Consider the following 15,887-nt stretch of genomic DNA (forward strand, 5'->3'; position numbering starts at 1 on the left):
TTGTATATGGGATTAGGTAAGGGTCCAATTTTATTCTTTTCCATGTAAGTATTATTTTTCAACAATATTTAGTTAAAAGATTATTATTTCCACCACCAAATGTTTGTGGAAACCTTGTCAAAAATAACTTGACAATATAGGGAAGAATTTAGCTCTAGGCTTTTAACTCCAATGGTTTATATATCTGCCTTTAGAACAGTACTACACTGTTTCAATTATTGTAGCTTTATATGGTTTGAAATCAGAAAATATATATCTTCTAGCTTTGTTCTTTTTCAAGATCATTTTGGGTATCTAGAGTCCATATTCCATATTAGGATAGATTTTTTCTGAAAAATAAATATATAAATATATGATAGTTTCACCTAAAAAAATAGAAAAGAAATATTCTCTGGTAAGAAAGAAAGCAAAAAGAAATATTGAAATGTTATCTGTAAGTCATCAAAAGCTTGGTATCAGACAAATTAAACTGTTATGTGAAATTATCATTTTTACTTTTGGATAAATTGCTATAATACTAGATGTCAACCACTAAGCCAAGCATGGGAAGGAGGGATGGGGAGAGAATGGGGTGGGGATTGGGTGGGGGCTGACTGGGCGATGTGTGCATGTATGTCTACAAAAGTTTGTATCCCACTGTGATGTATGAATACAGTGCACCAATAAAAATAAAAAAAAATTAAAAAAGTTGCTGAGGCTATCCCCAAATCTGCAATCCTCCTGTCTCAGCCTCCCAAGTGCAGATATTACAGGCATGTGCCATTAGGCCTGGCTAGTTATTCTATTACTTAATACAGAAATGACATTTTGAGCTATTCCAAGGTAGAGAATTACAAAATTGCTGGGCATGGTGGTGGTACATGTTTACAATCCAGCATTTGGGAGGCCAAAACAGGAGGATCGGGATTCACAGACAGCCTCAGCTACTTAGGCCCTTTGCAACTCAGTTGTTTCAAAATAAAGAAAAAATGATAGGGCTGGGGTGTAGCTCAGAGGTAGAATGCTTCTGGTTCCATCCCCAGTACTGCAAAAAAAAAATTACAAAGTTAAAGAATGTTTTACAATTTTTTACTTTGCTGGGAATTCTTTTTTCCAGAGTCTGTAAAATAATGTGTTTCTATATTTTACTACTTTGGGGAAAATTCTTTGTGTTTTTAAGTAAATAAATCATCTACAAAGTATTACATTTCTTAGATGACATTAGCTTCATACATGAGATTCAAACTTGCCTTTCCTTTTAAAATTTATTTTATACTTTGAAAATTTTTTTCATAATGCTTGCATTTTTTGATGTTTAGATATTTTTCTTCAGTAAAGTACAAGTTTCTAGTTCCAGCAGCCCTGTTGACTGCTCTGGGCTACCTTTTGATCTTGGTTGGCTGGTTTGCAGTATAGCTCCAGCTTAAGCAATCTTGGTAGAGAGAGTACAGAGACTCAAGTATGTGAAGAAGCTGTAAATTATGAATCTCCAGTAACATGCAATGGATTTTTACCAGCTAGAATAGGGTGCCTGGCTTTAATTAGAAGAAATAGCCATTACCCCAACTTTTTTTTTTCCTCTAGGAGAGGCAGGTGCCAACGTGGAAGCAGTCAAAGGTTCCTGACCTGGTACGTGGACAGAGGCTGTTGCATAATAATTTGTGGCTGTGCATCAAGATGTTACTGAGGATCTGAACTGTGAACTCCCACAGCTTATCTGTGCTGTGGAACAGTATGGACAGCTGTAGCTGAAGCAGCAGCTGCTACAGAGTGTGACTCCATTGTTCAAAGTGTCAGGACATGCTTGTCTACATGACTGGCGGAGCCTGGCGAGAAGCTGGTCTCGTAGAATTAACCATTTTATCTCATTTTGCCCCAGATGTGGAACACTTGTAAAAACTTAAACTGAGCAATAATTATACCACTCATGATGACTTCAAAATAATTATGTTTTTATTTTTATTTTTTGAGGTACTGAGGATGGAATCCAGGGGCATTCTATCTCTGAACTACACCTTGAGCCCTATTTTTTATTCTTTATTTTGAAACAAAGTCTCACTGAGTTGCAAAGGGCCTCACTAAGTAGCTGTTTTGTTTGTTCTGTTCTGGGGATGGAACCCAGGGGCATTCTACCTCTCAGCCTCATCCCCAGCCCTATTTTTTGTTCTTTTTTTTTTTTTTTTTTTTTTTTGAAACAGCGTCTCACTGAGTTGCAAAGGGCCTAGGTAGCTGAGGCTGTCCACAAACTGCAATCCTCCGGTCTCAGCCTCCTGGACTCTGGGATTACAAGCGTGTGCCACCATGCCTGGCTCTAGTTATGTTTTCAGAGGCCTTTTCTTTAGAGAAAAAGAATGGATAAATATTAAAGTACTTTAAACTTTTTTTTAAGGGTTTGGGGATGGAACCCAGGGGCATTTTACCTCCAAGCTACAACCCCTGCCCTATTTTTTATTATTTATTTTGAAACAGGATCTCACTAAATTGCAGAGGGCCTCACTAAGTAGCTGAGGCTGTTCACAAACCACGATCCTCCGGTCTCAGCCTCCTGAATGCTGGGATTACAAGCTTGTACCACCACACCCAGCTTTAAACTATTTTTTAATTCATGGTGAAAATGGCATAAACTTTGCTGAGAAAGTTACTTCTGTTAAATGTTCAAATGAATAAAATATCATGTGCAAAACTACATGTAATATAAGAAATGTATATGAGCATATTTTCTAAAACTAGGTTATTTTTTTCCCCCCAAAACTGCACTGTATTTCAAATTACCAATGGTGTCCTATAAACTAGGACACTGGGACAATGCATACTGCCTAGTAACGTGCAGTGTACTACCTGGATATGCCAGGCCACAGGAATGGTGCCCTCCTGCCCTCATCGTTCTCTGTTTACACACTGAATTCATCTTTGCCCCTCTCTGCCCTGCCTTGTGTTCTAAGAGGCTGAACTCTCAAGACCATGTCAACAGGCCTATGCTCTCTGGTGTCCTATTGAATTGCCTGGTGGGAGGGGAGATCAGAGCACTCGCTCCCCATCATCCTTAAGTTCCAGGCTGCAGATTGGCTGAGGCTGAACCCATCCAGAGCCACAGCTTCTGCTGCTTTAGCACTCACTGGTTTTGCTAGTAGCTAGTAAAAACAAGGCAGGTAGTAACTGCCACACCTTCTGAGTGTTTCACCATATCTGGTTAGTTCTTTTAATCTTGCATGCCTGTAATCCCCGGTTCTTGGGAAGCTAAGACAGGAGGATCACAGGTTCCAGGCCAGACTCAGCAATTTAGCGAGACCTTAGGCAACTTAGCCAGACCCTGTTGCAAAACAAAAAATGGAAAGATCTAAAGTGTAGCTTGGAGTTAAGATGCCCCTGGGTTCATTCCCAGAATCTAAAAACAACAGGCAGCTTTTTTTATTATTAATACATTGTAACCGATTGTTGCATATATATTTTCCTTAATGATATGAAATTACCTTAAATTTTTGTTAACAAAACCTTGCTTGCTGATGTAGAGCCCATTACAGAGTATAGCCAGTTGATTTCAACACAATAAAGTTAGAAAGGTCATATAGAAACTTCTCAAACTACCATAGTGAATGTTCACTGTAAACATTTGGATTCCTTTAGCCAAAACCATAACGCAAGGACCATACATTAACTATGGTTTCTCCTTTCACTCATCTACGTAAACAAGGTATTAAAGAGTAGCATAGAGCCCGGCATGGTGGTGCACGCTTGCAATCCTAGGACTTGGAAGGCTGAGACAAGATGATCACAGGTTCTGTAGGAGCCTCAGCAACATGGTGAGACTCTTGGCAACTTAGCAAGACCCTGATTCAAAATAAGAATAAAATAAGGCTGGGGATGTAGCTCGAAGGTAGAATGACCGTGGGTTCAATTTCTAGCTTCACATGTGCACACACATGTGTACAGGTATCCAGACGCACAATAGTAGCATGAAATGTGAAATTTGTGCTTACTATTCAAAGCGAGGCAAACAAAATTGATTTTTTTTCCTACTTAGATTCAGGTTAATCACAAAAATTTTACCATAGAAAACCCAAAAGTTCTCACTCACTCAAATAACTCGGAGAGAAAAGTAGCTACATTTTATTAGCATTTTGCTTATCAATATTTAAAAGTTGAGATTGAAAAAATCCCTATCAATAAAAACTCTTCAGACTCTAGAACCATAAAATGCACTAATGTGGTTTTGCTTGTGTTTTAATCAGGTCTAAAAACACTTTTAGAGCTGGGCGTGGTGGCACACACTTGTAATCCCAGCGCTTGGGAGGCTGAGACAGGAGGATCGCATAGATTTGAAGCCAGCCTCAGCTACTGAGTGAGGCTCTCAGCAACTTAGTGAGCCCCTATTTCCAAATAAAGTATAAAATATGTCTGGGAGTATTGCTGGGAGGGCAAAAAGCCCCTGGGTTCCACCCCTCGTACCACAAAAAATAAAATAAATAAAAAATAAAAACACTTTTAGCATTTTTCCTTAATGGATAAAAAAGCACACATTTGCTATCTCTATTCTAGTGCATTATTCTATAAAATGTAAAGCAATTTTAAATTTTTTAAAAAAGATTCAATAAGGTTTCAGAATGAAGGGTTGTGTTTCTTAATGCTTTATTGAAGTTCATTGACAAATGTATACTGAGTATATTTAAAGTATGCAATTAAAAAAAATAAAGTATGCAATTTGCCAGGCGTGGTGGCGCATGCTTGTAATCCCAGCATTTGGGAGGCTGAGACAGGAGGATCTGGATATATGGACAGTCTCAGCTACTTAGTGAGGCCCTTTGCAACTCAGTAAGACCCTGTTTCAAAATAAAGAATAAAACATAGGGCTGGGGGTGTCACTCAGAGGTAGAATGCCCCTGGGTTCCATCCCCAGTACTGTAAAAAATAAAAAATAAAAATAAAGTATACAATTTTATAACTTTAGTATATAGCCACCAACAAAATAATTACCACTATCAAGACAATAAACATACCCATGATTCTTAAACATTTAGCTAGGCATGGTGACACACACTTGTAATCCCAGTTCTTGGGAGGCTAAGACTGGAGGACTGCAGATTTGCAGCCAGCCTCAGCAACTTAGTAAGGCCCTGTTTCAAAATAAACATTAAAATATGACTGGAGGTATAGCTCAGAGGCAAAATGCTCCAAGGTTTAATCCCCAGTAACTCTCTCTCTCTCTCTCTCTCTCTCTCTCTCTCTCTCTCTCTCTCTCTCTCTCTCTCTCTCTCTCTCCTCTCTAAATTAAATTAATCTCTCCTTCTTTCCTCCTGCTCCCTCCCTTTCCCCAATCCTACCCACTCTCCTACTATCGCTCAGGCAACTACAGATCTTTCTATGTAGATCAGTTTGTGTTTCCTTGAGTTTATATAAGTGAATCATACACTCCTTTTCTGTCCAGCGTCCTCCAAGCTGCATAATTATTTTAATGACTCATCCCTGTTGCTGCATGCACCAGTAGTTCATTTCTTTATATTGCTGAGTAATGAAAGAAATTTTCCCCTTACACTTTATGCTTTTTGTGCCACAATCAAGAAATCCTTGCCAAACTCATGATCACAAGTGTTTGTAGAAGTTTTATAGTTTTCACTGTAGTTTTAGTTCTATGATACACTTAAAGTAAAATTTTGTTTATATAAATTTAGCCAAGCATGGTGACACATGCCTGTAATCCTAGTACTTGGGAGACTGAGACAGGAGAATCACAGATTCAAGGCCAGCCTCAACAACCTAGCAAGACCCTGTTTCAAAACAAAAAATAAAATGAGACTAGGGGTGTATCTCAGAATTAGACTGACCCCTGGTTCAATTCCAGTATCACACAAAAATAAATGAATAATTAGATGGTGGGAGATAAGGGTTAGGCTTTTTATTAGTTATTCTGTAACTATTTAGTAAAAGATTATCCTTTCCCCCACTTAACTGCCTTGCCACCTATATCAAAAATCTATTAACTCTATTTGCATGGATTTATTTCTAGATTCTCTGTTCCATTAATCTATCTTTATGCTAATACTACATTACCTTGATTAATGTTAACTTTGTAAGTCTTAAAACCAAGGAATAGCCAGGCGTGATGGCGCACGCTTGTAATCCCCGCGCTTGGGAGGCTGAGACAGGAGGATCGCACAGGTTCAAAGCCAGCCTCAGCTACTTAGTGAGGCTCTCAGCAACTTAGTGAGACCCTGTTTCAAAATAAAGAATACAAAATTGGTCTGGGAGTATAGCCCGGAGGTAGAAAGACCCTCGGTTCCATCCCCAGTACCACACACAAAAACAAACAAACAAAAAGGAATAAAATACTTCCAACGTAGTTATTTTTTCAAAGTTGCTTTTTTTGTGGGGGGCACTATACTAAGTCCTTTGCATTTAAAGGTAAATTTTAGAATCTGCTTATAGTTTTCTATAAATTTCTGTTACTTTCATTAGGGTCACAGTGAATCTAAAGGTTAATTTAGGAAGGACTGACACTGTAACTGCACTGAGCCTTCCAACTCATGAGCACCATTTACTTATTTTGCTTTGAGGTCTAGTCTGTCATCAAACCTGTAGCCCCTGCTTTCTATTTTCTAGTCCCTGGTAAACCTTTTTCCAGCCCTTAACTTTTGACCGTTTTTTTTTTTTTTTTTTTTTTTTTTTTTTTTTTTTTCCCTGTGGTGCTAGGGATGGAACTCAGGGACTTTCAACCCCTGGGCTGTACTCCCAGATCTCTTTTATATTTTATTTGGAAACAGGTTCTCACTAAGTTGCTGAGAGCCTCACTAAGGAGCTGAGGCTGGTTTCAAACCTGTGTGATCCTCCTGTTTCAGCCTCCCAAGCACTGGGATTACAAGTGTGTGCCAGGCTAACTTTTGGCCTTTTGAATCACTTCATTTTATTTTATTTTATTTGTGTGTGGTACTGAGGGTGAAACCCAGGGGCTTTCTACCTCAGGGCTATACTCCCAGACTGATTTTGTATTCCTTATTTTGAAACAGGGTCTCACTAAGTTGCTGAGAGCCTCACTCAGTAGCTGAGGCTGACTTTGAAGCTGTGCGATCCTCCTGTCTCAGCCTCCCAAGCGCTGGGATTACAAGTGTGCACCACCACGCCCAGGTGATCCACTGCATTTTAAATGTAGTTCTGGCTTATAGCATATTTTGATTTATGAGTAAGAGCTGCAAATTTTAGTAAATAAAAATACAGGACATCCAGATGAATATCAGTTATTTCTAGCTGCTTATGCATGTCTACATTGGGATAAAAGAAACATTGCATGGAACACAGTAATACTAAAACTTATTCCTTATTTATCCAGAATAAATTATCTGTATCTAATTTACAAACAAAACATAACCTGAATCATATTACTTCTTTTTGTGTTTGTGGTACTGGGAATTGAACTCATGGGCATTCTACTTTTGAGCTCCACCCCCAGCCTAATTTTCTTTCTTTCTTTTTTTATATTTTTTATATTTATTTGTTTATTTATTTATTTATTTTTGCAATACTGGGGATGAAACCCAGAGCATTCTACCTCTGAGCTATACCCCTAGCCCTATTTTTTTCATTATTTTGAAACAATGTCTCACTAAGTTGCAGAAGGGCCTCACTAAGTAGCTGAGGCTGTAGGCCAACCCAGATCCTCTCAGCCTCCCAAGTACTTGGGTAAGTGTGCACCACCATGCCCAGTTTATTTTTTATTTTGAAACAGGGTCTCACTAAGTAGCTGAGGCTGGCCAAGAGCCTGCGATCCTCCTGTCTCAGCCTCCCAAGTACCGGGATTCCAAGTGTGTACCACCACATCGTTTACTTCTTTAATTATATATATTTGTTTCTAACAGTTCCTCATTTTGCAAAAATTGGTTATAAAATTTCTTATAGTTTGTTTTCTATTTTTATTTTAACATAACTTCTATAGTGGTTAAAACCAACTTATTCTTCTATCAACTGAATATCCACTAATTAAAGTATGTTCAATATTAGCATTATAGCCGGGCGTGGTGGCGCACGCTTGTAATCCCCGGGCTTGGGAGGCAGAGACAGGAGGATCGCGCTGGTTCGAAGCCAGCCGCGCTGGCCTAAGAGACCCTGTTTCCAAATTTTAAAAAAGGATAAAATAGGTCTGGGAGTGTAGCCCTAAGGTAGAAGGGCTTCCAGGAACCCCAGTACCACCAAAAAAAAAAAAAAAAAAAAAAAATTAGCATTATAAGCAAGTATACTGAACATGTACTTGCATAGAGTTAACTCAGAGATTGCTCTTCCAGTCTTATTTGCTGCACATAATACCATCAAACATGGCATAACTTGCCTTTCCATTCTCCAGGGTCACGTTGCATCTCTTGATCAACAAGTTCTTTAAATGTTCTCCACTGACCTAAAAGCATCGTCATCTATTTTTATTCCCTGGTTCACCACTACATGATTCCTATTGCTCAACACGGCAAATTCTAGCCAGAGAAATTAGACAATAAAACGAAATTAAGGCACCCACACTAGAAAAGAAGGACAATTATCTATTTAAAAATAATATAGTTAATATATACAAATTCCTGGTGAGCCCACCCAAAACCCTAAAAAACTAATAAATTCAAAGAAATTATGGGATAAAAAATCAACACCTAAAATCATTTGTTTTTCTAAAGATTAATAATGAACAACCTGAAAAGAAAATTAAGGAAAATAATTAAAATAAAAACAATAGCTCTTCCGCCGCCATTTTAAATCCTGCTCCATACAAGGCTCCGCCGCCGCTGCTGCTGCCGGGACCCGCACTGCGCAGCACACCCCTGCCGACAGCGCTGCCACCGTGGAGGATATGAACGTGTACAGCAACATAGAAGACTTCGCAGAGGGACCCAAGATCAACGCAAGCAAGAACCAGCAGGTTGACGGTAAAATGTTTATTGGAGGCTTGAGCTGAGATACAAGCAAGAAAGATCTGACTGAATATTTGTCTCGATTTGGGGAAGTTGTAGACTGATTTGGTTTTGTGCTTTTCAAAGATATTGCTAGTGTTGATAAGGTTTTGGAACTGAAAGAACATAAACTGGATGGCAAATTGATAGACCCCCAAAGGGCCAAAGCTTTAAAAGGGAAAGAGCCCCCTAAAAAGCTTTTTGTGGGTGGATTAAGCCCGGATACATCTTGAAGAGCAAATTAAAGAATATTTTGGAGCCTTTGGAGAGATTGAAAATATTGAACTTCCCATGGATACAAAAACAAATGAAAGAAGAGGGTTTTGCTTTATCACATATACAGATGAAGAGCCAGTAAAGAAATTGTTAGAAAGCAGATACCATCAAATTGGATCTGGGAAGTGTGAAATCAAAGTTGCACAACCCAAAGAGGTACAGAGGCAACAACAGCAACAACAAAAGGGAGGAAGAGGTGCTGCGGCTGGTGGAAGAGGTGGCACTAGGGGTCCAGGCCGAGGTCAGGGCCAAAACTGGAACCAAGGATTTAATAACTATTATGACCAAGGATATGGAAATTACAATAGTGCCTATGGTGGTGATCAGAACTATAGTGGCTATGGCAGATATGAGTATACTGGGTATAACTATGGGAACTATGGATCTGGACAGGGATATGCAGACTACAGTGGTCAACAACGCACTTACGGCAGAGCATCTCGAGGGGGTGGCAATCACCAGAATAATTACCAGCCATACTACAGGAGGACACTGGAGAAAACAGGAGATGCTAAAGAAAACCAGCTTTGCAGGATGACACAGAAGATTGGTCTTCTGTTGACCTAAGATGATGATTTTTTAAAAGACTTTCTAGTGTACAAGACACAACCGTCCAACTGTATATAGCTGCCATTTAGTTTTCTGTTTTTACTTTGTCCTTTGCTGTCTGTGTTATGACTCAATGTGGATTTGTGTTTATACAAATTTTATTTGTATGATTTCATGTTAGACCTCAAATAAATGCTTCCTTATGTGATTAAAAAATAAATAAAATAAAAACAATAGCATTAGCTGGGTGTGGTGGTGGTGGTGGAACATGCCTATAATCCTAGCACTGGGAGGCTGAAACAAGAGGATTGCAGATTCAAGGCCAGTCTTTGTAACTTAGCAAGGACCTCAGCAATTTAGTGAGACCCTGTTACAAAATGAAAAATAATATAGGGATAGGGGTTGAGCCCAGAGGTCAAACAACTCTGGGTTCAATACTCAGCACCAAAAAATAAAAATGACAAAAACAAACAACAAAAAAAGAACATTGAAAGGAATAAGCATAACCGTGAATGTAAAAGACTTGTACACTAGAACTAGAATACATTGATGGAGCCGGGCATGGTGGCGCATGCATGTTTGTAATCCCAGCATTCGGGAGGCTGAGACTGGAGGATTGCAGTTCACGGACAGCCTCAGATACTTAGTGAGGCCCTCCGCAACTTAGTGAGAACGTGTTTCAAAAATAAAGAATTAAAAAAGAGGGCAGGGGGGTGTAGCTCGGAAGTCAAATGCCCCTGGGTTCCATTCCCAAACCCGCAAAAAAACCAAAAAGACAAAATAGGGTGTAGCTCAGAAGTCAAAGGATCTTGGGTTCCATCCCCAGACCTGCAAAAAAAATAGAAAAGAATACATTGATGAAAGAAATTAAAGAAGACATGAATAAATTGAAAGACTGAAAGACTTTGATGGTTAAAATATTAACATCCAGCGCCAGGTGTGGTGGCGCACACTTGTAATCCCCACGCTTGGGAGATGAGATAGGAGGATAACGCAGGTTCTAAGCCAGCCTTGCTGACTTAAGAGATGCTGTTTACATATAAAATATAAAATAGGTCTGGGAGTATAGCCCAGAGGTAGAAGGGTTTCCAGTAACCCCAGTACCACCAAAAAATAATAACAATAATAATAACATCCAAAGTGATCTGCAAATTAATTGCAATTTCTAATAAAATTCCTTAAGTATTTTGCAAAAATAGAAACATTTATCCTAAAATTCATATGAAATCTTAATGTACGACAAAAATCCAATAAAATTTTGAAAAGGAACAGAAGACTCACATTTCCTGATATTAAACTTTACTGCTCGCCAAGCGTGGTGGTGCGCACTTGTAATTCCAATACTTGGGAGGCTGAGATAGGAGGATTGCAGGTAGGTGACCAGCCTCAGCAATTTAGTGAGACCTTGTTTCAAAATAAAAAAATAGGACTGGGGGTATAGCTTGGAGGTAGCATGCCCCTAGGTTCAATCCCTAGTCACACACACACACACACACACACACACACACACACACACACACACACTCACACACACACTTTACTGCAGTGATACAGTAATTTAAAAATATGATATGGCATGATGACAAAGAGCCCAATGGAATAAAATAAAGAGCTCAGGAATGAACTTGGTCGACTGATTTTTCACACAGGTGCCGCTCTCCTTGGATCTAGGGTATCCTCCAAAGGTTTGTTATTAAAGGTGTGCCCAGCCTGTGGGAGGCACTGGCACCTTTAGGAAGTGGGTTCTAGTAAAAGGAAATTAGGTCACTGGGGGCATGCCCTTGAAGGGGTTACTGAGACCCCAACCCCTTCCTCTCCCTTTTCCCTACCTGCCCACCGTGAGAGGAACACCTGTTCCCCACCATGATGGGCTTACCACCAGCATAGAACAACAGTCGAGTGATCGTGAACAAAAAGCTCTGAAACTGTGATCCAAAATAAATCCTTCCTCCTTTTAAGTTGATTATCTCAGATATTTTATCATAGCCAAAGACAAGCTGACTAACACAGGTGCCAACACCATTTCAGAAAGAAAATCTGCCCCTGCCTTCCTGCCTGCCTTCCCTCCCTCTCTCTCTTTCTTTCTTTATTTCCACCTTTGTGTGTGTGTGTGTGTGTGTGTGTGTGTGTGTTACTGTGTGTGTGTGTGTGTGTGTGTGTGTGTGTGTGTGTTACTGAGGGTGGAACCCAGGGGCTTTCAACCTCCAGGCTATACTCCCAGACCTGTTTTATATTTTATTTGGAAACAGGGTCTCACTAAGTTGCTGAGAGCCTCACTAAGTAGCTGAGGCTGGCTTCGAACCTGTGCAGTTCTCCTGTCTCAGCCTCCCAAGCACGGGGATTATAAACCTGCGCCACCACGCCCAGCTTTTTTTTTTTTTTTTTTTTTTTTTTGGTGGTACCGGGGTTCCTGGAAACCCTTCTACCTCCGGGCCACACTCCCAAACACTTATGTTTTATAATTTTTTTTTTTTGAAAACAGAGTCTTGAGCCAGAGAGGCTGGCTTCAAACCTGTGCGATTGCCTCCCAAGCGGGGGCGGGGTGGGGGATTACAAGTGTGCACCACCACGCCCGGCACGCCCGGCTATTTCTACCTTTCTTTCTTTCTTTTTCTTTGTATTGGGGATTGAATCCTGTAGCATTCTATCTCTAAGCTATATCCCTACCCCTTTTCTGAATTTCTTATTTTGAAACCAAATCTTGCCAAGTGGCTGAGGGTTTGTTTAAATTGCTGAGGCTAGCCGCAAACCTGATTTCAGCTAGGGGTGGTGGTGTGTGCCTGTAATCCTAGTACTCGGGAGGCCAGGCCTGCAGGATTGCAAGTTTGAGGCCAGCTCAGCAACATAATGAGACCCTGTTTCAAAATAAAAAGAAAAAAAACAAAAAAAAACACAAGAATCTGACTTCAATTGTTTTGAGTATAAATCTAGAAGTATGAGCAGCCAAAATATCCATCAGCAGATGAGTGGGTAAGCAAAATGTGACGTGTATATAAGTTATATATAAATACATAAATTAATTACATATCATCTATTATAGTTACATATTATGTGTATAAATTAATTATACATACAAATTATAATGTAATTTATGTATTTTTAAATTTCATTGGGCAATATAATTATACATCATAGATTCAAAGTGATACATTCATATATACATACCTATCTTGGTGCATTTCTCTCCTAACCCCCTCCCACCACCCCACCACCTCCTTATACATGCTGGTAAGATTATTAGTGATGTCTTCGTATATGGACATAATATATTTAGTCTGTCTCCTTCCTCAAGCCTCCGTTTCCTACCTCCCTCTATCCGCTTCCTCTATTCTACTAGTCGCTCTCGTTACTATGACATCCATTTTGTTTCCTATTTTCTCTCGAGCTTCCACATATGAGAGGATAAATATGACCCTTGACTTCTGAGGCTGGCTGATCCCACTTCGAATACTATTCTTTAGTTCCATTCTTAAAAGGACATAATTTTCTTATTCTTTATGGCTGAGTAGAATTTCATTGTGTGTATATACCATATTTTTGTTCTCCATTCACCTGTTGACAGACAACTGGGTTGATTTTTTTGGTTTTTTTTGTTTTGTTTTGGTGGTACTGGGGTTCCTGGAAACTCTTCTATCTCCGGGCTACACTCCCAGATCTATTTTTGTATATTTTTATTTGGAAACAGGGTCTCTTTTTTTTTTTTTTTTGTGGTACTGCAGTTCCTGGAAGCCCTTCTACCTCTGGGCTACACTCCCAGACCTATTTTTACATTTTTATTTGGAAAGAGGGTCTCCTAAGCCAGCGTGAGTGGCTGGCTTCGAACCTGCGCGATTCTCCTGTCTCTGCCTCCCAATCGGAGATTACAAGCGTGCACCACCACGCCCGGCTGGAAACAGGGGCTCTTAAGCCAGCGTGGCTAGCTTCGAACCTGTAGTTCTCCTGACTCCACCTCCCAACCACGAGGATTACAAACGTGGGACACCTGCGACACCACGCCCCACCCTCACTGTAGTATCTTAATTTTAATTATTTTGAAACCATACCAAGGAATTGATAGCTGAGTAATATGGTAATTCCATTCCTAGTTTTTGTTGTTGGGTTGTTTTTTTTTTTTTTTTTTCAGTACTGGGGATGGAACCCAGGGGCAGTCTACCTCCGAGCTACACCCTCAGCCAGCTCTATTTTTTTTTTTATTATTATTCTTTATTTGGCAACAGGGTCTCACTGAGTTGCTGAGAGCCTCAGTAAGTAGCCAAGGCTGGCTTCAAACCTATGCAATTCTCCTGTCCCAACCTCCCCAGTACTGGAATTACAAGCATGCACCACCACACCCGGCTCATTCCTAGTCTTTTTTTTTTTTTTTTTTTTTTTTTTTGCGGGTCTGGGGATGAAACTCCAAGCCACATCCCCTGCCCTATTTTTTTATTCTTTATTTTAAAACAGGGTCTCACTATGTTGCGGAGGGCCTCACTAAGTAGCTGAGGCTGTCCTCGAACCGCAGTCCTCCAGTTTCAGCCTCCCGAATGCTGGGATTACAAGCGTGCGCCACCACGCCTGGCTCATTCCTAGTCTTTTGAAGAAGCTCCTTACTGACTTTTATAGTGGTAGTCAAATTCATAGAGATAGAAAGTAGAGTGGTAGGAAATGGAGGTGGGGGAAGGACAGATGAGGAGTTGTTTCTTAACAGATGTGAAGGTTTAATTTGAGAAAATGAAATACTTCAAGACATGGGCGATGGTGATGGTTGCACAGCATTGTGAATGTACTTAATGTCACTGAACTATACACTGAGAAATTATTAAAATAGTAAATTTTATGTTCTTGCAATAAAAAATGTAGTCAAACCAGGTGTGGTGGTACACGCTTGTAATCCCAGTACTTAGGAGGCTGAGACAGGAGGATCATGGTTTATGGACAGCCTCAGCTACTTAGTAAGGCCCTCCATAACTAAGTAAGACCCTGTTTTAAAATAAAAAAGACAAAATAGGGCAGTGGGCATAGCTTGGAAGTCAAATGCCCCTGGGTTCCATCCCCAGAAAGAAAGAAAGAAAGAAAGAAAGAGAGAAAGAAAGAAAGAATAGAATACAAAATAGGGCTGGGGATGTAGTTCAGAGGTAGAATGCTCCTGGATTCAATCCCCAGTACCTCAAAAAAAATGTAGTCATAGAAAATATAATAATCTATTTCAAGTTTTTATTTTCCTGTTCAGAAATAATGTCTCTTTTGAGAACAGCCTTAACATTTAAAGGATTCATTTTAGTCAATTATTTCTTTTCAACAAGTCTCATTAAAGAATGAAGAATTTCAATAATACTGTTCGTCCTTCAATTTCCATAATTATATTGCTAGAGAGATATTGAAAATTATGAAAAAGAAACAAGTAGGCTTCACTCAACGGATTATTTAGAAGTCAATAAGAATTGAGGTATACTTTCAGTGTGTCAAATTGAGGGTTCTTCAATGGCTATTGTTGAAGTATCAATAGGTTTCTGAATATGAGAGAAATTAGGAATACAAGTGCCAACAAAATCACAAAAGTATTGTAATTGCTCAGTCAATCTGGATAAACGCTGAGACAGGAGACAATTTTATGACAATTACTTCACTGTAATGAGTTCTCTGCTCGGAGTTTTGAAATCTAAAGTCAAGGCGTCTGTCACGCAGAGAGCCCTCTTGGGAGCTTTGAGGAGAAATCTGCTTCCAGGTTCCTGCAGGTTGTTGGCAGAGCTCAGTGCCTGTGTTTGTAGGACTTGGTCCCCATTTTCTTGCTGGCTGATAGCTGGAGGCCGCTGAAATTTCTTCACATGTTTTTCTCCCCATCTTCAAGTCAACAATGGAATATCAAAACCCCTTGCACTTCACATTTTTCTGACTTCCTCCTCTGTCACCAGAAAAATGTTTCCTTTTAAAGGGGCTAGTGTTGAATCTTATTCCACTTTTAATTAGAAGGAAATCCTGATACCTGCTACAGCATGGATGAAACTTGAGGACACTGTGCTAAGAGAAATTAACCAATCAGGAAAAAACAAACACTGTATGATATCCTCCTAAGAGGTGCCCAAAGCGCCAAATTCAGAGATTCAGAGAGGCAGACAGTTTGTTTCCAGGGACAGTGGAAGAAGGAAGCAGGGAATTGTTCAAGGGGATGAAGTTTCAGTTTTGCAA

General features: G+C 39.7%; 1 pseudogene across 1 annotated transcript; it reads left to right on the forward strand.

The window, feature by feature from the left end:
- Positions 1 to 8,689: 8,689 nt before the first annotated feature.
- LOC308264033 (heterogeneous nuclear ribonucleoprotein D-like) lies at positions 8,690 to 9,740 on the forward strand (annotated as a pseudogene). The gene has a single exon. The product of its transcript is annotated as a heterogeneous nuclear ribonucleoprotein D-like (transcript).
- Positions 9,741 to 15,887: the final 6,147 nt, after the last annotated feature.

Source organism: Muscardinus avellanarius (genome assembly GCF_963383645.1).
Source record: "Muscardinus avellanarius genome assembly, chromosome: 6".
NCBI lineage: Eukaryota > Metazoa > Chordata > Mammalia > Rodentia > Gliridae > Muscardinus > Muscardinus avellanarius.